Source organism: Humulus lupulus, chromosome 1 (assembly GCF_963169125.1).
Source record: "Humulus lupulus chromosome 1, drHumLupu1.1, whole genome shotgun sequence".
In the NCBI taxonomy this organism is placed as follows: domain Eukaryota; kingdom Viridiplantae; phylum Streptophyta; class Magnoliopsida; order Rosales; family Cannabaceae; genus Humulus; species Humulus lupulus.
Window position 1 is genome coordinate 208,569,527 of NC_084793.1, and position 25,225 is coordinate 208,594,751.

The 25,225-nt window shown below is 35.8% G+C and overlaps 1 long non-coding RNA gene across 1 annotated transcript; it reads right to left on the minus strand.

Moving 5' to 3' along the window:
* Positions 1 to 8,591: 8,591 nt before the first annotated feature.
* LOC133825576 (uncharacterized) lies at positions 8,592 to 9,502 on the minus strand. The gene is made up of 3 exons (XR_009888620.1): positions 9,331 to 9,502; positions 9,056 to 9,218; positions 8,592 to 8,891 (listed from the first exon to the last, which is right to left on the minus strand). It is a non-coding gene; the product is annotated as an uncharacterized LOC133825576 (long non-coding RNA).
* Positions 9,503 to 25,225: the final 15,723 nt, after the last annotated feature.

The window sequence follows — 25,225 nt, forward strand, 5'->3', positions numbered from 1 at the left end:
TCCAGGCCGTTGGAACCTGAACCAAAGAGTCAGGATAAACCAATAAAGTTATATTAGTTAAGTTCAAAACGATCCAGGCTGTCAAGACCCGAACGTGGGTCTCAGGACACGTTAAATACCTTCTAAAATATTCCCCTAGTGGTCTTGGCTATTGGAACTAGGACCCAATATTCAACTTGGATTCATGCAAAATGATAAAAGACTTAGTGAATTTAGAAGAAAAAATAAACGAATATAAAGTGGGAACCATTATGTAGAGAAAAATCAATATATAACAATACGGATGATAAAAATTTTCTTAGACGCATCTGCGTCTATAAAAGTAATACAACTACAAAAAACAGAAAGGAAGCCCTAACTAAAATACAAAGGCTCAGACCTAGGCTTTGTTCTGATCTGCGACATCCAGAGTCTTCTCTCCCTGTTCATCCCCAGCTAGGAGCGCCGCATCATCTTTCTCCTTGGCTTTGAATTCAGCCCTCTTTGCAGCTGGATTAGGATAGAGGAGGAGATTCATGTTCTTGTCCTAGAGCCGGGCCATGTAAATGGTCTCGTCAAAAGTGACTGCCGACATCTCGTCAGTCTGCTCTTTCTCCTGGTGAGCCTCCTCGCTCCGCTTCATCTCCAGCTGGACCATGCCCTCCAAAGCTTGGTTTTGGGACTCAAGGTTTGCCACCTTCTCCTGCTCCTGGTGAATTTGGGCCTCAGCCGCCTCCAAAAGGGCTTTAATCGAAGCCTCCAAGTAACGAACACAACGTAGCTCTGCCTCCAGGTTGTCCACCGATTTCTTATGTTCGGCATCCTTACTGGACAAAGCTTCCTCGTGCTGAGTCTAAACTCGGGTAGCATCCTCACGATCAGCCTCAATCCGAGCAGCCTCCTTGGCAAGGGACTCCCTGGCAGCTTCCTGCTGATTTACGGCCCCCTCCAACTCCATCTGGGCCGTCTCCAACTTCGCATCCATCTCGACCACCAGATTCGTGTTCCTATGGGCCAACAAGGCATCCTGTAACAAATCAATGTTAGAAAATTTACAAGGAATAATGATGGTCAAATAAAAGACTAGACGGGCATATGGCTTACTGCGGTGGCCTAATGACGTATGGCCTGGGAGATAAAAAGAGCATCTTGGCTGGCCAAGGTGGCATATCACTTGAGCTAAAGATTGGACATGTTAGCCCCCACCTGGGCCAACAAATCCGTAGCAAGAGGAGTCATGCCCTGCCCCAACTTAGGCCAAAACCTGATCTCGGCTACAAGTCGGTCCACGATATGTTAGGGAGCATTGAAGGCTTCCGGACGTTCAGCAAACTCCACCTTCCGTCGGATGGTCAGGGCCCGGTACACCTCGTCCCATTTTTCTCGACTATCTTCCCAAGCCAGGGATATCATTTTCATCCTCTCCTCCTGAGGACCAGATCCCCTTCCTCAGGAAGGACTGGGTTGACAGGAAGTCGTGGAGCCTTCGGGACCTCTTGCGTAACAATGAGGCTTTCCCCAGAGGAATGCTCCTTTGCTAGGGTTGGATCCTTGGTCTTATTCCTCTTGGCCTGCTTTGACGGCCCTGCGGCAACCGAGTTTGATTTCCTCTTGGTCGCCCCTCCTCCTTCAGAAGGCTCCTGCTCCAAATTAATAACTTGGAGAGGAGCAAGCTGGGGCAGGGCCGTTTCAACGTGCACCACCGAGAGGGAACTTGCAGCTGGACCCCTCTCAGAAGCTTCCCGGACTGGCTCTGAATCCCCAAGGACCAGCTCCATAATTTTCTTTTTGGCCTGGCCCTTGGCGGCCCTCTTCGCCGAAGCCTAGACTGCAGCCGCCTTAGCCTTGATCATCTCTTTCATCTTGGTCAAAGGGTTTGACATCTCCAGATCACTTGAGATAGACATAAAAAGGAAATTGATCAGTAAAATACATGAATGGGGATAAAAGTAAAAAATAAAAGAAATATTCAAGTCTAAAGTCCTCCGGGACGAACCCTAATATAAGGAACGGGCATGACTCAACTCCCCTAGGGCGAAAGAGTGAATCCGGTCCCCCATATCATCCAGGTCCAAAAAGCTATCGTATTGGAGGAACCATGATGAGTGCATGAGGGTCAGTGTGTCTATAACAATGGGGCAAGGAAGCCTCACGCTTCTAACAGTCCCGGTCAAATAATTCTGATACTGTTGCCTATTCCTAACTAAGCCCCCAAAATGAGGGGCATAAGTTAAAATCAGAGGTGATTTACCTTGCCCCGAAATGCTAGCTCCGGGAGCTCCAGTGTTAGGCTGCCTCCCCTCAAGAAGGGTGTCCAGTTCTTCGGACTGGGCCCTCTCCACCTGACAGGCCTGCTTCTTCTTCGCTTTCTCCACGTCTGCCTTGGTCGCGGCCTCCACTACTTTGATGTGGATGAGGGCCAGCTCATTCCTCAAGGCGAGATCCCTCTCGCATTGTAGCCCTCGGAAGCTAGGGACATCTATCGACTGGTTCGCAACAATCAACTTGACCAGCCAAAGATTTTCTATAGTTACGAAGCCCCCCACATCCAGCTCCTCGGTACTCAGAGTACCATATAATTTTTTCCGCTCCAAGATTGATTCCTTGAGCCGGGTTTGAGCATATGGACCTGTTTTCAAGGATTGTGAGTGTCCAATAAATAAAACTAAAGGCTGGATAGAAAGTGGAGAAGGATAACTTACCCACACACTAGAAGTCCAGCACCAAAGTGGGGTTCTTCTCTAGGAGGAACTCGGATGTCATGAACCAATAGTGCCTGACATCCAGGGAGTGTTTTTGTGTGTTGAATGGAGCCGAACTGATGTCGCGGGCTTTCAATCTGTAAAACTCTTCTTACCTCTTATCTTTTGAGTTCAATTGTGGCTCCAGTTTGTGAAAATACAGCACTTCTGCGGGAGTGGGCGTCGGGATCTCTTTCGATGCACAGAATATGCACAACCGCGTGAGCAATTCGTACGCCTGGGGGAGAAGCTGGAAGGGTGCAATCCCCACAAACTTGAGGAATCGCACGAAGTAGTTGTGGAGCAGGAGAGTAGCTCCCGCGCTAATATGGCCTATGCTCCAGGCCCCAAACATGCCCACTCCAGTATGGGCCTTCTCCTCCTTCCGAGACAATCGGTTGTAGAAAAGTCCCAAAGTTGCCTCTACTCCAAGGGCTTTCTCCAGCTGGTGTAACATCTGGTCATTTCGGAACTCATTCTTCTCCCCGTCCATTTCCCACGTGTAGCCAGTGGGAAGTATGGACCCCTCTAGGACTACAGAGTCGGCCTGGACAATGTCTTCTGCGTATAAAGTCACGCGTGCAACTCATGATCAAGGACCTGGAAGCAACAAAGAAAATGAGAACTAAGCAGTTAGCACCAAAACTGAAGAAAATTGGTTGAGGTACAGGGGTTCTCCTAAAACTGCTTGGAGAGGTCCCTTCCGGACCCAGATCCGGGATCAATAGAGATCCCAAGATCTTGCGTCGGGAACTACAAGTCAAAGGTTTTTCTAACTCGCCCAAAATAGTCTTGAGGCGTCTGAATTGATCCTGGACAACCAGACTAATATGAGTTATCACCTCGAAAATCTATGGTTCATGCCTACCACGATCTTACTTAGAACAACCATACACGGTGGTCACGACCCTAATAGTTTTATGGTTGTAGGAATAATGTGACAATAAAGACAACTAAAAATGAACAAAAAGATGAGAAAATGATCAGAAAACTTACTATGAGGTACTGGGTTTAAGATTCGTAAAGTTTCGGGCGACAAAGTCTGCATAATCTCAGTCTTAAATCTGAGAAGATAATGGAACAGAGCTGTCTGATGGCTGAACAGAAAAATGTCTCATCGGAAATAGGTGGACTCGAAGGGGTATCAATTGCTGAAGAATCTCGCAGCAATGGTGGACATGCGAAGCTCTCTTTGCTCTCTAGTTTGAATGTGTGGGATGAGTAAAGTTTTGAAATGAGCCTGTCGAGGTATTTATAGGGTTAAATCCACTATCTGATCCAACGGTTCACAATGGGGATCCCAAGATTATCCCCATCCGACGGTCCCGGATGATGCAAGGGCATTATTTGGCCTAATTGAACACTAAATCGTGGATTCGTCAATCCACGATCTGTTTCTACCTCATCCAACGGTCCAATTTAAAAAAAATCTCAAGACTATCCCCATCCAACGATTCCGGATGGTGCAGAAGCATTAAACAGCCCAGTTGAGTACCCAATAAACCTTTTTCGTACAGACGGGACGTCTCGATAATTGCACTGACACCCATTGGTCACTTGGGCAATCACAAGATTCTTTCCAGTTCTTCAGTCGCGAGTGGCGAGTGGCGCAGACGCACCATCAACCTGAAGACACATATCTAAAACGCTAAGAATTTGAAAGGATAAAGATCGCCCAAATGGCCCTCAAGTAAATGAACCCGGCTCTTGGCAAACGAACCGGGACATTTGAGATTGATCCTAGAGAGTGAGGCAAGTCTCCACCATGCGAACACGGGTGAAGACTTGGAGGGTAAATGTTATCCTTGTTTTCCACCCGTGACACGTGGCATGACCCAATGGGTCCATGGGCCCTCTTAAGAGGTCCAAGCCCATCCTAAACCTAGTGAACGGGGAAGGATGAAACCCCAGATAGCCCAAGCACCATCAAGCCCAACAACATTCAATGGGCGCAAGCATAACAAAGGAACCGGGACTAAGATGCAGACCTGACTCATCTTTCCGGTCCTGACCAACCTACATCCTCTTGGATGCCGATGGAGGATGGAGATAGACTAACTAGTCGATGGAGATAGACTTTATCAAGAATCTAGGGGAGATACTCAGTGTCACGATGTCCATCTTGGCAAATGAACCCGAGTCCTAGTGAACAAACCAGGACTCCAGTAAGTAAACCGGGACATTAATAAACAAACCCGGACCAGACTTCCGGATAGGGCAAGCCTAGCTATAGCCCCAATGCTGACATGTCCCCATGAAATCCGACAATTGGTCTCCTCAACTAACCTGTAGAATAGGGTGCACATGTAACGTGCACTGTTCCTAAGAAACAATACCGCCACTACTCTGACAGATCATGCCCCCAGGATCCCCTTAGAAGCTCACGCAGACTATTCCGAGCTGATGTACAATGGGAAGCTGTAAGGCTTGGCCACGCCTGAGTCGGCCCAATGGGCCCAGATTAACTACATTTTTTTATGTAACCTTCTTTGTATGATGGCTCCATTAGAGAGCAACTATATTTACACCCCTATTGGGCCCGGATTAATCCGGCCCAAGCCCACTGCACTTGACTGCCTATAAATAGGGTCAATTGTGCATTGTAGCAGGGATCCCAAATTTTCTCTTGTAAGCAATTAGTATGCTAAAACTTGTAGAAAACTCTATTGTCAAAAACTTTCTAAGGCCTAATACTACTGACTCATGAACTAAGACTCATTAACGTCTCAACCAAGTAAAAACTCTGATTGTTCATCTCTAATTCTTTCTTTTCAGGTCTTACTTCTTAATATATTTTTAGTTTCCAAATTCTCGGGAAACAATACTATATTGAAATTACATGGAAAATTATTTAATTATTTTATAAAAAATAATTATTTAATATTATATGATGTAATTTAATTAAAAGAACTTAATTAATTACAGGATCAAGATTCCGATCAATTTTGTGTCAAACATGTCAACTGACTATACATATTTATATGATACCATATGTGCTTAGTTTGTCTTACCTACCCAACTTGACAGTCCCAGTTTTAACATTATTATCATTAATTAGTATTATGTTGATGAGTAAAGTTTTTCTAAATTCTTTTTTTAATATATATATATACTAGATGCAAGTATTTTGTTTAAGTTTATGTTTATTTTAGATTTTGAATTTAGGAGTGACAACAAGAGATTATATATTATATATTTAATGTAATATTAAATATTATACTTGAATTTTAAATTTAAGTTTCTTGCTAATTTTAAAAAAAAATCAATTTGTTACCAACTGACAGTAAATTATATTATATGTTTAATATGATATTATTCTAATAGGTGAGTTTAAGTTTAATTCAATTTTATTTAAGTTATAAAATGATTTTATTATTTTTAAATAATTAGTAAAATATTTAAAAAATATCATATTTTAATTTATTTAATTATTTATTATTTTTAAATAATTATTATTGTAAAATATCTCAAAAATATTTTATTTTAATTTTTTAATTATTTATTTTATTTTATTTAGATTTAAGTATTTACAAACTATAGTTAAATATAAAAATTTTCTGTTAAATATAAAAATATTTCATTAAAGTTAATATTAAAAAAATAAAAAATTATTAAAATAAAAAATTTCTATTATCTACACATTAATTATATAGAAGAGATACCCTAAGACTTAAAAAAAAGACTACTAGTGGTTGCCTTTAGTTATTTATATAGGAATCGATCCATGTAATTTAGTTAAGCTTAATTAAAAATAATAAATAATATTGGTAAGCTGAGACGATTTCGGCATTTGTTATACGCACTCTCTCCACTCTAAAGTCTCTAATAATCTTAGGAAATTAAAGGAGTAGAGAAAACCAAACATGCCAACCTTTTGCCGGAAAAGGGCAACATATAAATTAAATTAATTAAGCTAATGTACTCTTTTCTTTTTGCCTGTACTATATATTATTTATGTTCCAACTCAGCAATGAAGTGTCGTACCTTTACTTTGGCCATGTTTATAGGAGCGTGAAATACACAAGCTTCAAAGGCTGTTTTCTTCCACAAATTAATAAAATGGTATATATTTCGTATAACATTTATAATTATACTTAAGATATGGGAACTAGTGGAGTGAGGTTGTGCTTTTCCATCTCAAACCCTTTCTCTTTCTCTCTCTTTCCCTTTCTATGTATACGTAGCAAAGCTGGATATATATATATATATAGCCTAAGCTCTTTAACTTTTTGCCTAATAATTTCATTGTCTTGACCTCTTATTAACTTCTGTTGATCATAATAATCATAAACATATATACATGTCATATATATGGGTTAGGTAATATATATATTACTCCTCCATTGACATCCCTTACCTATTCCATGCACTACTTTTTAATTCTTTTCCAAATTTGTATACTTAAATAGCACCCGGCCCCTTTAGTTTACCTGCTTAACATAATAATCATATAATAAGCTCATCTTAGGAACCTATATTCACATGTAATGTGTAATCTGATTGTAGAGTTAATACTACCTAAATATATATTAATCCATATAGAGTATACATATTATGTTGTGACGATGGAATTGTATATGTCTGTTCCTTCAAGCTAGGGACTTGCTTAGTAAATATATACAAACCACAAATAAAAACAAAAATGTGCTGCACTATATGTGTCTCTATGTGACTAATATCTTCTTTACATCAATTTGTGTGTTGAGAAATATAAATTGTTGCCATGTTGATTTTGGTCCCTTGTAATAAGATTTCAATAAAAATTGATGGGTTGGGTAAGAGTAGTCACAGTATGTTTCTGCCGTGGTAGAGAGAGATTTTGAAGAGTTTTGGGCATCAATAATGATTATCATCATGGAGTGGCCTTGCAATATGTTTTATTAACAGATTGGTTGAAACTATTTGTACACGAACTTATTGCAGAGCTCTTGGCACTCGGTATGGTGATTAATTGTTGAATAATATTCTTGACAACCAAGGTGATATAAGAGAGTATAAAAAAGGGAAGAAAAAAAAAGCAAGTATCATAATTCTATCATTTTAAAAAGTTTTATTATTTTAAATATTTTATGATGTCTTACGATAAGTGTTATTCTTAAATAAATTTTAGTTTTATAATCTCTTATTACTTAATTAGTATTATAGTTAACAAATGCTATTTTTTTATTCATGGTAAAATTTATTCAAATTTATCTTATGTTATTTTATAATGACTTTTTTTTTTTTTGCAAATTATTTATGATAATTTATTATAAAAAAAATTTACACATTTATTTTCTAATTCATTAATTTTGCAATAATAAAATTAATTAAATTATCATTAATTATTACGATAGTTAATTTTAAACAAACTTAAAGTATTTATTTTTAATAAATATATTTTATAACTATTCTAAAATTAAATTATTTTTCTATTTATAATTAGCAAATTAATAAATATAATTTAATAGTTGTAAAATAAACTAAATTTATTTATAATAATTATATTTATATTAGACAACCATAATTTATTTATTTTTAATAATTTTAATAAATACTAACATGTTTTATTATTATTAATTTTATTACTATAATTAAATTTAGTTTATTTTTCAAATATTAAACTAATTATTAATTTAATATAATATAACCGTTATTAAATTTAAATTATTTTTATTCATTTTAACATTTCTTACAAAAAATTTATTAAATTAAATTAATAAATTAACCATAATAGCATATTTTCAATTACAAAGTAAGCAGTCAAAAAAGGGTAACAATTACACAAATATGTGAGTTCTAGCTGAATTTATCAAAATACATAAAAGATAAAACCCTCTTCAAATCATGAAATCGATTAAGAGAAAAACACTAAACCAAATAGTTTCCCAGTCATATCAAACTACATTTAACCAGAAATAAAAGACTACATAGAAATCTGCTCAAACGTATTGACCAAAGAAATACACTAATAAAATAGTGAAATCGCATTTTTCAAGTCCGAATAAAGAAACCAAATTATATAGTTTGGGAGCTAGATAGATGGCACTCGAGAAAATGTTAACACAATTTAAAAAATCATTACAAGTCGAAATTGGGGTTCATAATCGTGAAACTTCCAACTTCAAATTCTCTTAAAATTTCTCAGAAGCCAAAAAGAGGGAGAATTTTCTCCAACCCTTGAAATCCCAGCTACAAATTTAGGTTGAGGAAAAGGAAATAGTTAGAGAGTAAGAAAATCGATAGTTTTTTTTTTTTTTGGGTTAATATAGAAGATAGTAATGTACTCCGTGATTTAAACTTCCGGTCCTCGGTCAAAGAAAATAATTGGAAAAAATAAAAGAAAATTGACTTACTTTGTTATTGGGAGACTCTATCCAATAAGATTATTCAGCAGAGTCCCGAGTGGTGTGGCCGTAGGAGAGAAAGTGAGAGTGAGCGTCTCCACCTGGTAAAGTAGCTAAGCTCGTATAGGGCACCCGTACCACTGCACCACCAATACTTCTCTTTCTTTAGTTCCTAAGTCAAAAGAAAATTAAGACTGGTTTTTCAGATCAAAAATTGAAATTGAAAAGAAAGTACAGACAAAAAAATAATAAAAAAAATCGAAAGGAAAGAAAGATGAAAATACATTTGGATATGAACTGTAAACATGAATGGAGAAATAAAAGTATACGTTGACGTTCTTTCGGAGAAGAGAACTACTGCAAAAAAAAATTCTTTCGAAGAAGAAAAGAGAGGCGGACCAAATGACGGGCTGCGCAAAATTTTTACATATACATAAGTTAGTTGCTGAACCCGCCGCTGCTAATAATACTATTAGCGGCGGATAGTTCGCCTCTAATAATATTATTTATCTGCCACTAATAATTCTAAATAATAAATTTTGAGAATTTTTCTAATTATTTACTCCTAAGCATTAGTGGAGAACAATCTGCCTCTAATAATTATAGGTCTGCCGCTAATAATATTTTATATATATTTTTAATTTAAGCATTATTAGTGGCGGATCCCTAGTCCACTGCTAATAACTTTAACATTATAGGCGGATTCAACTTGCCTCTAATATTAATTTTTCTTGTAGTGATATGATGCTAGTACTGTGGTTCTTAAACTTAGTATTGTCTTTTTAACTTTGTGTTTTGATATAATAAGAACAAAATTACCTAGCTAAATATGATTCTAAAAGTGTGAGGGGAAAGATAGAAGAATATTTATATATTTAAAAAAAAATTACAACAATTTTTTTAATCCTCTTATATATATATTTTAAATTATTCTAAATTATATATTGAATCATAAAGAAAAATGCATGTTTTTAATGATATAATTTATATATTCTCTTTTTTAAAATGCAAAAACAAACAAACAAAAAAAGATTTTGAAATTTATTTATTTATTACATAAAATTGATATTCCAAAGAGAGGTACATGTAAAGGACTCTAGTTTCTTTGATACTTTCCTTGTTTGAAAAGTTATTAATTGAACAGTGACACCGTTATTCTAATTCTGCTGAAAAAGTACATGAATAAATGAAAAAAGAAATGGCTTTATGTGTGCTCTTATAGATAGGTTGGTTTACTCCGAATTAAATATCATTTCACCACAATCTCCAAAATAGGAAATCAAGAATACAATAAATCGGCGACATTAATACATATCCATTTCATTTTATATAAAGCACACATCTGCTGCTCAAAGAATGTTCCAAAGTAAAGTATAAAATGATTTGATGTATTATTCATCAAATTAATTTTCAACTTTTTCTAAATTTTGATATATTTATTTGTATTTTTATATACATATAATATTCCTGTGTTGTTATCTTCTTTCCAGAGAGAATAACATGTTATGTTTCACTAGTGCGCGTTAACAACCACAATACACACCATATGCTTTGGTCGACTATATATATGGCTATATAATAATAATATATATATATAAGCATAGATAGACTGATTGGCCACTTTTTTTCATTTTTTTACTGCTAATGTGTATCCCAGGTAATTAATAAGATCAAGGCTTCAATAATGTGTTTCTAATAATAATAATAAAGGTATACTAATTTGTGCTGAACATACATATAATCTGGCAGAAGAAAAGAAAAGGTGTATGAAAATTAATTGTTCATGAATCAATACTACACACATTCGCGTTGAATTATCAGAACTCAACTCATTAGTGCTGTTTTCTCTATCCTTTCCCTCTTTACGTGGGCCCAAACACCAAGAATTATACCTAGTGAAATCCAACCCACCAAGATATCGATCCAAGTAGTGGGTACTTGTATAGTACAAACAAAACTAAAAGCATCTCTTTCTTTAGGCTCACCCTCTCTTTCAGCCCTAATTAATTAATATTTAAAAAATATATATAGATTTCTATATGAAGTAAATAAATAAATACATTACTAAAAGCAATGCATCAACAAGTACCTTTCATTCCCACTTGTCTCATGCCAACTTTTCCGTTCAATAAATATATAATATCCAAGCACTTTACAAGCTACATGTTTTTTTCTTCTTTAATTAATATAAAGCTAGCTAGAAAGAAAGTACAATTAATGGCTGTATCGTCAACATAATCTCACTTTGTAAACATCCTTAATTACTAAATTAACCATTAATTAGATCTTTCCTAGTTAGCAAAGATTTTCCCAAAAATTTGATCTAATTATGGATAATGTTGCTTTAGTTAGGAGCCACAAATTTAAGCTCATTTACTATATTCATAAGATTGCAATCTAACACTATGCCAAAAAAGACCACAAACAAATTTGGGACCATTTTTGAAGTATGGTCAAATTGTTACTAATTAATTCATGCTTGGACGGATGCCGACAATATTTTTAATATGGAGATAAGTAGTGATATAAACATAGTACAACTAATATAATGTGAATATCATGCAACAAATTAACATAGTACAGGAATAGCTAGCTAGCAAATTGGTGTATAACTATTAATAAATTACAAATAGCTACCGTTAAATTATTGTAATGATAAATGATGTATTGCTCAGCATATGATTTGACAAATATGTTATCCATATGTTTTTTAAAAAGTAATATAAGAGAATAACAACATATCAAGCTAGCTAATTAAGTAATTGTGAAGAATACTGGCTAGGTTGGCACAGTCCACATCTGAGCTCAACTCCAAATTTTATCAAGAAAAGAAAATAGAGAAACGAAAAGTAAGGTTACAATCTGCTCAAACAAACTACGTATTAATGTCTCTCTAAACCTCTATAGAGCAAAGTCCAAAAGAAAAAGACTTAAATTAAAGAGAAAATATGAATTATAAACTTTGGTCAAATCATCTAAAATGATAAAATTAGGCACATAAAATCTTTAGAAACCAAAAAGAATAAATATCACGATAATTAAAACTGCCAACTCTACCCTAAATGAGAGAAACGATAACCATAAAACTTAATAATTTCAACCAAGAAAGGAGCAACACCTGTAGCTAGACTATTCGACGGCAATGATTGCTATCAGTGTCTTTATCAAAAACGAAAAGTCAATCACAATCTTATTGGAAACAAAATAACTCATTACAAAACTTCTAGCATTGCAAAAAACGCCTACAGCCAAAAACACTCTACCTTGATTTTCACCCACCTAGCCAGCAGAGAGAACCATTTATTAGTTATTTTATTTTATTAATTTTATTAAAAAAATTAAAATTATTAAATTATTAAATTAAAACCTAAATCTCTAATTAGAAAAACTTAATAATGAAAATATATATAAATTAAATTAAATTAAATTAGTTATCGTCTTGTTCAATCTTTAATTGTTAAGAACAGGACAATTTAATCACATAAATCTTAATTAAAAGAAGAAGAAAAAAAAGAGTACATTTAGAAAGTTCTTGGTTTCTTGAATCTCCTTCTTCAGTGGTGGAATAATATTTCAAATCACGCAATATACATTGAAACAAATTGGATTCAATAACTCAAAAATTCTTACAAAATACAAAATTTCACCCTTACGTTTGAGAGACGTTTGAGAGGTTAATTCTTAATTAGTAACTAAGTAAAATAAGTAACATATTTTAACTAAGTAAAAACTATGGAATAAAGAAGAAACTTAATAAGAATTAAAAAAAAAAACTAAATTAACAAGAAAAATATAAATTTATTTTAAACTTTTGATGTTAAAGAGTAAATTTAAAAATGATTAAAATACAAAATTGTATAAAAATTAACAAATAAATTAATTGTATAATTTAAACTTTTATTATTTTATTCGTTTGTGTATTATGGTCACACTATTGATCTCAACTTTCTTCTAAAGTAATCTCAGAAAACTAAAACAAAATCTACAAAAGTTTAAATTAAAAATAATAAACTTTATAGTATTTTTAATTTATTGTTTTTTTATTAATTTAAACTTTATAATTTGTTTAGATCTTAATCAGTTAATTTTTATACTTAAAAAAAATCTAGTTATTAACATTAAAGTTTAAATTAAATTTATAATTTAATATTTTTTATTAATTTAAATTTATTTTAAACTTTGACGCCCAAAGATAAAATTAAAAATAATTAACATTAATAAAAAAATATACATTGAATAATAACAAAAAAAAAATATTTATAAATTTTTAATTCTAAATTTTAACACAAAAAGTTTTAAATAAATTAAATATTGTTTTATATTAAAAAATTTAACTTTTATAGTGTTTTAGTTTTTATTTTATTTTACAATAATATTTTTATTAAAAAATAATCATGTGTTTGGCATATTTATTTTACGGATTTTTTAAATAGAATTGTTATTGTTTGCATTAAAATAAGAAGGTTGTAATTCAATATTCTAAAAAAAAAAAAAATAGGTCCAACCTATCAAGATTTACAAAAAATTAACAAAACTTACAATATACACTACAAAAAAGTATTTCTACCGAGAATACTGTACCGAAAATTTTAGGTATATATAATTTCAGATACGCAGGTTGGGAAAAACTTAAGTGACTATACCGAGAACAGGGTCTGGACATAAATCCTGGGAACAGACCTTTTCTTCTTCCCTTTTCCCTCATTCTATTGACAATCCCTCTCTCTCTCCCCTATTTCCTCTCTCTCTCACTAAACTCCAACTCTCTCACTCACTAAAATATCTCTTTCAAGTGCTAAATTTCTTACCAAACTTAGTTTTCTTCTCTATTTCCGAGGGTAATTTATATTTCGCTAAGTTATATATATATATATTTGTATAACATTCTAACCCTTTTTTTTTAAGGTTTTTTTGGTGCAATTTTCACATTTCAAATTGAAGTTTACCTGCTATTTCAAAGTCCAAAGGTAATTTGTTTCCTATTTTTAATATTTGTATTATTTTTTTCCAAATTTTTTTTAGTTATTTTGTATATATATATGTTGACCGCGTTTTTGGCCAACGACGTGTAGACGTCAAAAACGATAAAAACCTTCAAGAGAAATAAACGACACAGACGATTTTTATAGTGGTTCAGCCCCATTGTGTTGGTAATAATCCACTTACACTTGTGATTATAGATCTACACTCAAGATCAGATGAACCTGAGTCAACTGAGTTTCTTCAGTGCAGATTACAAGAATACAAGAATTCTCTCAAATACAAGTACTCTTTCTCTCTAGAAAATTAGAATTCGAATCAAAAGTCCCCTTTATGATGCCATAAGCCTTGTATTTATAGGCTCAGGATCGTACAGATGGTATCCCCCCATAATCGGGATATTTTACTATTCTCATTATATTTAATTTACAATAATATTCAAAATATAACAATATACTATATCAGTGGGATAAATTGAGAGATTCCCGCACAAGCCAAGATCGATTCTTGTTGAAGCCGTTTCTGGGATCTCTTGCGTAGCCCTGCTCTGTCTAGTCGATCCATATCACATTCATGCTGGTCGGCCAAACCTTCACTGGGCAGACACGCACCTAACTGGGCAGACATGCACTTAACTGGGCAGACATGCACTTGACTGGGCAGACATGCACTTGGCTGGTCGGACATGGTCATGACTAGTCGGACATGGTCATGACTGGTCGGCCAAGGTCATGCCTGGGCAAACAAACACATGACTGGTCGGACATGGTCATGACTGGTCGGACATGGTCATGCCTGGGCAGACAAACATGTAACTGGCCAGTCAAAAATTCTTCACTGGTCTACCGAGTCACTCCTAAGCCAAATCACCCAACCATTCCTTGTCATTTGTCATTTCTATTGCCACGTCATCAAACTCCAATTTTTGGGGATAACAATATATATATTTATTTACTAATTTACTGTGTAGAGATTTTGATTTTGATTTTGTTTTTGTATGTATATATTTATGTATACTTTATTTTTTGTATAGAGATTATGATTGTGTTTTTATATACATATATATAAATAAATGTTAGTTAAAAGTAAAAATTTGTTATTAGATTAGGTGTTATTTTTATTATTTTAGTTTTTTTATAATTAAATTTTTAAAATGTTTTATTAGTGAAAATGAGATTAGGGATTAGAAAATTAGAAATTTTTTAGATGGTTACTAAATTAGATGATTAATTAGTATTTTTTTGGTATTAAAATGCATAATTTGTTTGTTTGGTAAAAATTATTGTTACACCCAAATTTCGAGAATAGAAATTTTGATCTCAAAAGTCAGGCTCGTGAAATGTAAGCTCAAAATAAGCATATTCATCATATAGTTGGCTATAATGAGAAAGTCTTGGATGGTCTCGTTGAGTATTAAAACGGTGACGTCGGAATTGGTGAGCTCGGAGTTACACGATCTCGAAGGGGTTTTGAGGCTACAAGTCGAGCTCGAAGCTACAATGAAAGAGGAGTCAGCACTTGTATAGATCTACTGGTTCAATTTCTGCCATCAGACAAGACAACTCGAGCTCAGGCATTATGTGCTTGGGGAGGGTGATCTCAATAAAGTCTCTTGCTAAGACCGAGGTAAATTAAGTTGACGAGCTCGTGGTGGATGACCGATCTCAGAGGCATTCATTTAAGGTCAATAGACACACGTGAATGTAGCTACTGTTTGAATATCCCTATATATAAGGGATTGGTTGTAATCTGTTAATTAATCCTGAATATCGTGGGATTTATGCGCGTATTGTGTAATTATATGCATTTAAGTATATTTAATTTGCGATTTGGATAATAACTCCCCTGAAATGTGAGGGGATATATTCTGTAAACCACTTTATAAATAGCGTGGAGCAATTCATTTGTGGGGACTAAGAAATTTGTATGGGGAAGACTCTAGCTTCCAGGAAAGCTTTGAGAGAATTCCAAAAATTGAATAACACCGACTCGTGGACTAGGCAGATTTTAACTGCTGAACCACGTAAAAATTGTGTCTCTTATTGTTTGTCTCTGTTTACCCAAAAACGGTTGTTGATGATGTGGCAAGGATTTCTCACACGTGGTTGACACGTGGCCGAGTTGAAGTGAAAAGGTGTTGTTTGGTTATCGACCAGATGCATATTGCTTCACCAAGGCTGACTTTTAGGTACGACCAGGTTGGTCGTTATTCACTTCTAAGAATGTAATCCTATAATAATTACATTGGATATTTCCTCTTTATTACTTTGATCCGCAAATATTAATGAGAGTTAAGGCCCAATGGCCCACGTAACCCCCTTGAGCCTATAAATATGCATGAAATAGCTCAAGGATGGGACTTTTGGATTTTTGAATCTTTTTCCTGAATATTGAGAGAGAGAGAGAGAGCTATAGTGCGATTATCCATCGTTTTATTGTAATTCTCCCAAGGTTTGTGAAACTTAAGAACCCAAGTTCTTCGATCACAGCGTTGGGATTCAATATTAATAATAGCAGTAAATGGACGTAGGTCATTACCATTCTTTGAGGCCGAACCACTATAAATCGTTGGTGTTTTCTTCTTTTCCATTAGATTAAACTCTTAATTGTCGTCTCATTTCTTGTCGTGTATTTGACTCCGTGTCGTTGGCCAAATCGAGGGTCAACAGTCTCCTTTGGTATTTTGTTTAATTGCTCTTCATTTCTAAGTTGACGAAAAATGGCGTCAACAGTTTGGTGCTTTTTATATTATTTCATATAATATAATATTAGATTAAATAATGTGACAAAATGTGATTTGTCACACAAATGTGATTTGTCACATCTTGTAACATATTATTGAGAGTCACAAAATTGGACACATGTGTGTGTCCAAATGTGACATATTTTGGAGTTACAAAATCAGTTACAAATTTGTAACTCCCAAATATTACCCAATAATGTGTATATTATATGTTACACATTTTGAGATTGGATTTCATAAAGCCATATGAGAAATGGCTGATAGAGATGTGATTTTAACTCCCATATTGTAAATGGAAGTTACAAAATCAAGAGAGAATAAATTGGAACGTTTTGGAAAAAACTGAAAAATTCGTTGCTGAAATTGACTGAGCGCCGCGGCGCCTAGAACGAGCGCCGCGGCTCTAGTGGCTGACAGTTTCTTTGAATTTCGGTTTTTATCCAATTTTGAACGTTTCCAACAGCCAAGTAACTCCCAAATCTCTATTTTAATTCCATAAAACATCCAATTAAACATTGGTAACAGCCATGGGGGTTGGTGGAATTTGAAATTCAAAGGGGTATCTCAAACTCTATAAATAAGAGCCTAATGCTCACTTGTAAGACACACCATTTTTCATCCACAAAGCACTTGGCTGAAAAATACACCAAAAGGCTTGATAATTCCAGAGAGCTATTTCCTAGAGAGATCCCTTAGTGCTTAGAGAATAGGGGGAAATAAGCTTTTGGACAAAGGTCTTGAACCTTGTTCAAGTTGGTGATCCCCACTACTCTACACTTTGGTTGTGTGAGAGTTTGTTTGTGTTTTTCATTCTTGTGTTCTTCTTATTTACTTGTATTGTTATAGTATTGAGTTTGTAATCTTCTTCTTCTACATCTTTTTATTTACTTGTATTTTGAGCAATTGTGTTGTAATACCTATTTAATAAATATTATCTTGTCCATTGTATTTTTGCATAGAGTTGTAATTGGTTTTTCCATATTTCCATTGAGCAATAATATATATTCTCTAACAATCAAAAGCTTATATTCCTTTTCAATGGAAGGAGAAGCCATAGAGATTTTGTGAGGATTCAACCTTGAAAAGATGGTAAGATAAGGTAATGTTCTTCTTTGATTTTCTTAGAAGATCTAATGGTTTTCATATAGTGATAGAAATGAGAAAAAGAAAAGTTTATAAATGAGGTTCATTGTTTTCTAATCTCCTTTGTTTTATAATGGTTAGATTAGAAGATAATTCAATATGTTGAGTTTTTGTTATATGTGATTAACATGTAAATAATCTAGTAGATTATTGGATAATATGATAAGCATGTTATAGAATTGTCTTATAATGAGATACATTGTAACATATGTTACACATCTATTTGTGGAAGTTAAATCTTTAGAAGTGAACTTTTGAGAAGCTCTACATAATCTAGTGATTTTTAATCTTATGTGTATGTGAGATAGTAAGACATACATTTGACATGAAAATTATTTTTTGAGATTTTATAAATCATGATAATTAGGTAGTTTTTGATATGCCTATATATTGATTTTGTGAATCAATAGAATATATCAATATGTGGATATGTGAATTATTGTATAATATTTGGGATGTATTTACAATATTATTATGAGATTAACAATGCATGCTAATATGATGGATATATGTTGACAAATTGTGTGAAATTTCTTTGAGACATAATTATGTTAATATATAAATGTATATTGATTTATACACGAGAATTATCATGATTATTATGGTGTGCCATATAATATGATTATTAAGGTGATAATAATATTAATATGTTTTATCCTCTATTATTGCAATATGATGAGTTACCATTTATTTGGTAAATAAAGAGAATTATTTGTAAATTAAAATTCTCATTTAAAGTGTTGAGCATCTCAATTATGTGATAAGAAAAGATGAACCTAAGGGGGTTACATCTTTTTATATGTGTCTTGCCATTGCAAGAAAAATGAATCAAAGTGGATTAAAAAATTGTGGGATGACATATTGACTCAATAGACTAATAGTCTAGAGTGTGGTCAAATACAATATATTTGAGAATTATTTAGTGACAATAATTCTTAAATATTCAATGAGGAGACATTTTCAAAATTGGAGAAGCAATTTTGAATCTTTACACCAATGGTGAATAAAAGAGAACTTTATTCATTTTGGTTAAAGATGGTGATATGTTTAAATTAATCTCAATGAGGAGATAATTTAAAAAAAAAAAAAAAACATAAGAAATTTAAGTGTTTAAATAAATCAATGAGGGTTTATTTTCTTTGATTTAAAGTGTTTAAAAAAAAAAATTGACACTTTCATTTTGATTTTGATGAGGAAATCAATGGATGTCAAATTGTTGTTTTCAAAAGAGACTCTTAAGAAATACACAAAAGTTGTTTAAGTGATTTTGAGATTATTTAGACAACTAAAAGTAAAAGTTGCTTTGAAAGAAATGTGTCTTGCTTTAGCAAGTAAATGAATCAAGACAAACATTGAGGTTTTTTATCTTGATCTATTGAGTATTTATCATGAAGCTTAAGGACTCATGATGAACTTTGAGAATCATAGGTCTAGATTTATCTTGGAGGATAAATGACTTATTAGAAATGAAGAGATTTCTATTTTAAAGTGATATTTTATTATCATTATGTGAGAAATGTAGGGGTGATGCTCCAAAGTTAATCAATTTATTTTGTTGATAATAATTGATTAATTTGGTTATCCTATCAAATAGGTGATTTGGAATTCCACATTCTAAATCATATTGGCTATATGTGTATAGAATGAACAAATCTAGACATGTTTGGTGTCTAAAGTCATTGTTTGTAATATTTTGATTCAAGAAGGAATCAATTTAAACATAAAGGAGAATTTTAGAAACAAAGAGGTTTCTAGAATTAATATTCAAGGAAAATGTTTATCTTGGATATAAAACTATAAAATAGTGGGGGTGTTGACTATGGTCAAAATCACTATTTTAAAAGGGTAACTATTTTAATCAAACCATGGCTAACAACAAAGTTTGAATAAAATAATGAGAGTGTCTAAGTATGCATACATGAGAAAATAAATGATTCAAATGGAATCATTTCTACATCTCAAGGGGTGGGACTTAGACTCCCTAAAGAGATTCACGGTTGATGGTAACCTATCTTAATACTAGTAACCAAACTAGTATTAGGTTCAATAGGTAATAACAAGTCAATCAAGTGAATAGATAGTAGTACTCAAATTTTGTCCCATCTGAGATATGAGTAATAGTGTGTTACCAAAAAGAGGGTTAAAACCGAAAGGTTTTTTAATAGAACTCAGTTTCGAAAAGACAAGTATTTTAGGGTAACAAAATACTGTAAGAGTTCTACCTATATAGACCTAGGGGTGGTGCCGCCCCTCATGAGAATTGGGAGTCATTCTCAAGAAAAGTCTATGAATGGAATGTGCACATGGCCATTAACGGTGCAAAAGCGAGACATTGAGGTCTCAAGTGAACACAGCAAAGGTGTGTGTGTTATCACCGGTTTGTTATCAAGGGATAGTGGTTCAATGCTTCGGCAACCAAAATTTCAACAAACTTTGTGATAATTACACTAAGGTAAAATTCAAGTCGAAAGACATTTTACTTTATGTACCAATGCAAAGGTTTCTATAGAGAGTGATTATTTAATCAAGTGGGGGAATATTATATTTTAATATAATGTTTGATTGATTAAATAAGTGTTACAAAAAGTGATTATTTAATCTAGTGGGGGAATGTTATATTATTTCATATAATATAATATTAGATTAAATAATGTGACAAAATGTGATTTGTCACACAAATGTGATTTGTCACACAAATGTGATTTGTCACATCTTGTAACATATTATTGAGAGTCACAAAATTGGACACATGTGTGTGTCCAAATGTGACATATTTTGGAGTTACAAAATCAGTTACAAATTTGTAACTCCCAAATATTACCCAATAATGTGTATATTATATGTTACACATTTTGAGATTGGATTTCATAAAGCCATATGAGAAATGGCTGATAGAGATGTGATTTTAACTCCCATATTGTAAATGGAAGTTACAAAATCAAGAGGGAATAAATTGGAACGTTTTGGAAAAAACTGAAAAATTCGTTGCTGAAATTGACTGAGTGCCACGGCGCCTGGAACGAGCGCCGCGGCTCTAGTGGCTGACAGTTTCTTTGAATTTCGGTTTTTATCCAATTTTGAACGTTTCCAACAGCCAAGTAACTCCCAAATCTCTATTTTAATTCCATAAAACATCCAATTAAACATTGGTAACAGCCATGGGGGTTGGTGGAATTTGAAATTCAAAGGGGTATCTCAAACTCGATAAATAAGAACCTAATGCTCACTTGTAAGACACACCATTTTTCATCCACAAAGCACTTGGCTGAAAAATACACCAAAAGGCTTGATAATTCCAGAGAGCTATTTCCTAGAGAGATCCCTTAGTGCTTAGAGAATAGGGGGAAATAAGCTTTTGGACAAAGGTCTTGAACCTTGTTCAAGTTGGTGCTCCCCACTACTCTACACTTTGGTTGTGTGAGAGTTTGTTTGTGTTTTTCATTCTTGTGTTCTTCTTATTTACTTGTATTGTTATAGTATTGAGTTTGTAATCTTCTTCTTCTACATCTTTTTATTTACTTGTATTTTGAGCAATTGAGTTGTAATACCTATTTAATAAATATTATCTTGTCCATTGTATTTTTGCATAGAGTTGTAATTGGTTTTTCCATATTTCCATTGAGCAATAATATATATTCTCTAACAGTGCTTTCATTGAGAGCCATTAAACAAGACGTGAGCCTGTTTAATTTGAAAACCTCCTGAATCATCAATGGCTACTGCAAACAACCCCAGAACTAGTGGGCAACCATTGCCCCAGATACCCGAGGAGCAGACTCCTCGTGCCGAGGAATATCCCCGACGACCTGGAAAGTAGCCTATGGTGGACCCGGACCCTTAGCAAAGGAGTGATTCATCCAATTCTCGAGGGCCACCTGCTCCCAGGCCTGATGAGGATTTATACTACAACCCTGAAAGATATGTTCCTATCGTGGAACTTGAAAATCATCAATTGCACAAGAAATTGGCAGAGGTGACAAAACGCAATGAAGAATTAGCCAGACAGGAAGCTGACGCCCAGGCACCTCCCCGGAGGCCTAAAGGACGCCCCCATGGGAGCACGACCGCCAGGAGGGCAGAACAAGCATCGCAGCCGGAGCAGCCAAGGCCCCGAAGGAGTACCCGGGTTGAGGCCACTATCAACCCGACTGCAGAATTTCCTACAGGAACGGGTAATAACCGAGCCCCTCCTGTGGCTCGAAACCCGAATCCTAATACTGCAAGGAACAACCCGGAGCCTCTCTGGGCGAATTTTGGGCCATCTAGACCCAACAATGGGAGATAGCCACCGTCGCCCATAAGGCATCTGCCATCACCAATAAGACACCCCTCGCCAGTCCGAGAGGTCCCACGACCTGCACCACGGAGGCCATCTCGTAGCGGTAGTCGAGATGGAAACCGACAGGTCAGGCCTAGACAGGGGAACGAAAGGGTGGCTACCCGAGATCGCAAAGATCCTCAGCCTTTGGGAAGCCAAATGTCAAGATCACAAACTGTTGGAACAAGAAGGTCGGCAGGGGACCCACCTCGTAATCACCGAGCCACACCTACAGAGAGGGCTACAAGTTATGTAGGCGAAAGCTCGGACTACACTCGATCCGTAAGCATTTATAATATTGATACAAGGCCTACAGGGAATCAAGGGAATCACCCCGGTCTGCGAAATCATCTAAACCATAATCGAGGGCGAGATAATCCCCCGAACCTTGATCTGCGTGACCATCTAAACGGTCTTAAGCAGCCAGCGTATAACCCTATACTAAGACAGGGAGCTGGAGTTTTTATTAATGATAACTAGCCCCTCAGGTCCAAGCTCGACCCCCAGTGGATTTATTCCAGGAAAGGATTGACCAGTTAGAAAGAGCATTCAAGCTCCTGTAAGACGAGCGTAACAGGGACAAGGCTAAAGAGCTCGATGAGGAGCTCGAGCCTTTTGCCCCGCATATCTCCAATACTCTATTTCCTCAGGGATTCAGAATACCCCATGTCCCACCATTTGATGGAAACTCAAACCTGTATAGTCATCTGAGTACCTTCAACACCATCGTGCGAGCCAGCAATGTTGGCTACGAGCTCAGATGTATGTTGTTCCCAGCCACACTTACAGGACCAGCAAAAAATTTGTTTGAGAAGTTTAGAAGACATTCGATCTCGTCCTGGGATCAATTAGCTAGAGACTTTAAGAAGCAATTTAAGGCTATGGTTGGAATTAGGCCCAAGGCCTCAGCCTTAACCAATGTCCAACAACAGCAAGATGAGTCATTAAAGAGTTACCTCATGAGGTTTAACCTAGAAGTGGCCCGAGCTCGGAATGTCAACGATAGCGTCCACCTGATGGCTGTTAGGGCGGGTATTTTTCCAGGAAGTCCCCTTTGGGAAGATTTACAAAGGAAACATATCAGGTCACTAACCAAGTTTAATCGGAGGGCCCAGAGATTTGTCAATGTAGAAGAGGCGAGGTTAGCACTGAACCTGACCTCTCCACCCATAACTACAATGACAAACATGAACTCTGCCTCGACCTTGGTGACCCTGTCAACTTCAAAACCCTCTAGGGATAACCCTTCTAAAAGGAAGAAGAACGAAGGGAATAACCCCGAGGCTGATGGAGGTAAGAAGAAGAAATGGGATAAATACCTCTCCGTATACAAGGTGTATACCGAGCTCAATGAGTCTCGGGAGAATATTTACCCGGCCAATGAAAACCAAGTCCCGTTCAGATGACCTGGCCCCATGAGGAATCAGAAGGCGAAAAGGGACTCAAATAAATATTGTAGATTCCATAGAGACATTAGACACACAACTGACGAGTGTCGACAATTAAAGGACGAGATCGAAGGTTTGATATCGAGGGGATATTTCGGTCAATATGTCAGAAACTGAAATCCCATTCAAGCATCAACAAGTCAGAGGGCAGCAGTCACGCAGTCTGCCCAACTTAATAACTCTCGAGCTCAGGAGGATGAGAGACCCCCTCCAATTGATGAAGAGGATGTAGTAACCATCTTGGGGGGACCTCATATCGCAAGTTTGGGCAGGAATGCCTAGAAAAGATACGTAAACGAGCTCAAGACCGGAGATGGCCGGGGGACAGACGTCCCACATAGAGTATGATTGGAGGAGGGGCACTCCCTTTGTACAGAGGATTGCTGCGACTGAAAACCCCAGTAAGTTGAAGATGCCAACACTGCCGAACTTTGACGGGTATAGAGACCCAGTATCTCATGTTAACAAGTTTGAGATACAAATGGATATACAGAAAGTGCCAGAAGATACCCGCTGCAGGATCTTCCCCGCGACACTATCTGACACTGCCCAGAAGTGGTTCTTCAAGTTCCCTCCTGCTAGTATAGTATCTTGGGAAATGTTCGTAAAAGAATTCTACGGAAAATTCTATGCGGGTCGCGTACACCCCACAGAGGCTAACCAGCTGGTCGAGATACGCTTGAAGGAGGGAGAGCCCATAAAGGAATATGTCCAATGCTTCATGCGAGCAGCAGCTGGAGCCAAGTCAGTGGATGATGAAGGCAAGATAATGGCCCTAACTACTGGGGTTAGGCACCATTCACCCCTCTGGAGTAGCCTTTGAAAGAATGGGGTAAGAATACCCAGGAGTTTTTGGATTGGGCTGATCAATATATCAAGCTCGAGGACACGATTTCCAATGAAGGGAAATCGCCAACAAAAGACAAGGGGTCGAAGGAAGAACCCGCCAAGGCCGCCAATGGGTCAGAAAATCCCAATGGAAACGACAACGGCAACGAGAATGGAAATGGTAGGAACGGTGGAAAGCGGGCGAATAATGAACCCTCAACTTCTGAAAATGAACGCCCCAAAGGCAGTCGATACGAGCCAAGATTCACCAACTACACAACCCTTGTCGAAAGCCAAGCGGAAGTCTACCAGGCGACCAGCTCAAGCGTGCCTTACAAACGACCCACTCCTATAAGGAAAGATATCTCCAAGAGAGATACGACAAAATTCTATCATTTTCACAACGACTACGGGCACGACACCAACGAATGTAACCAGTTGAAAGACGAGATTAAGTTCCTGATTAGGCAGGGACATCTAAGAAGATATGTGCAAGCCATAGGAGGGTCTAAGTGGGAGGCTCAAGGTGGCAACGAGCAGGCGCCTGCACGCCAGCGCTCGCCACCTCTACAGCCAGCTCCTGTGGCAGGCACTTTACTCACCATCCACGGAGGCCCACATCTCGCAGGGGACAATGGGAAGGCAAGGGAACGATATGCTCGAACCCTACGCCACGACCAGGACATCGAGATGATGAGTGTGGAGGATCGAGCACTAAA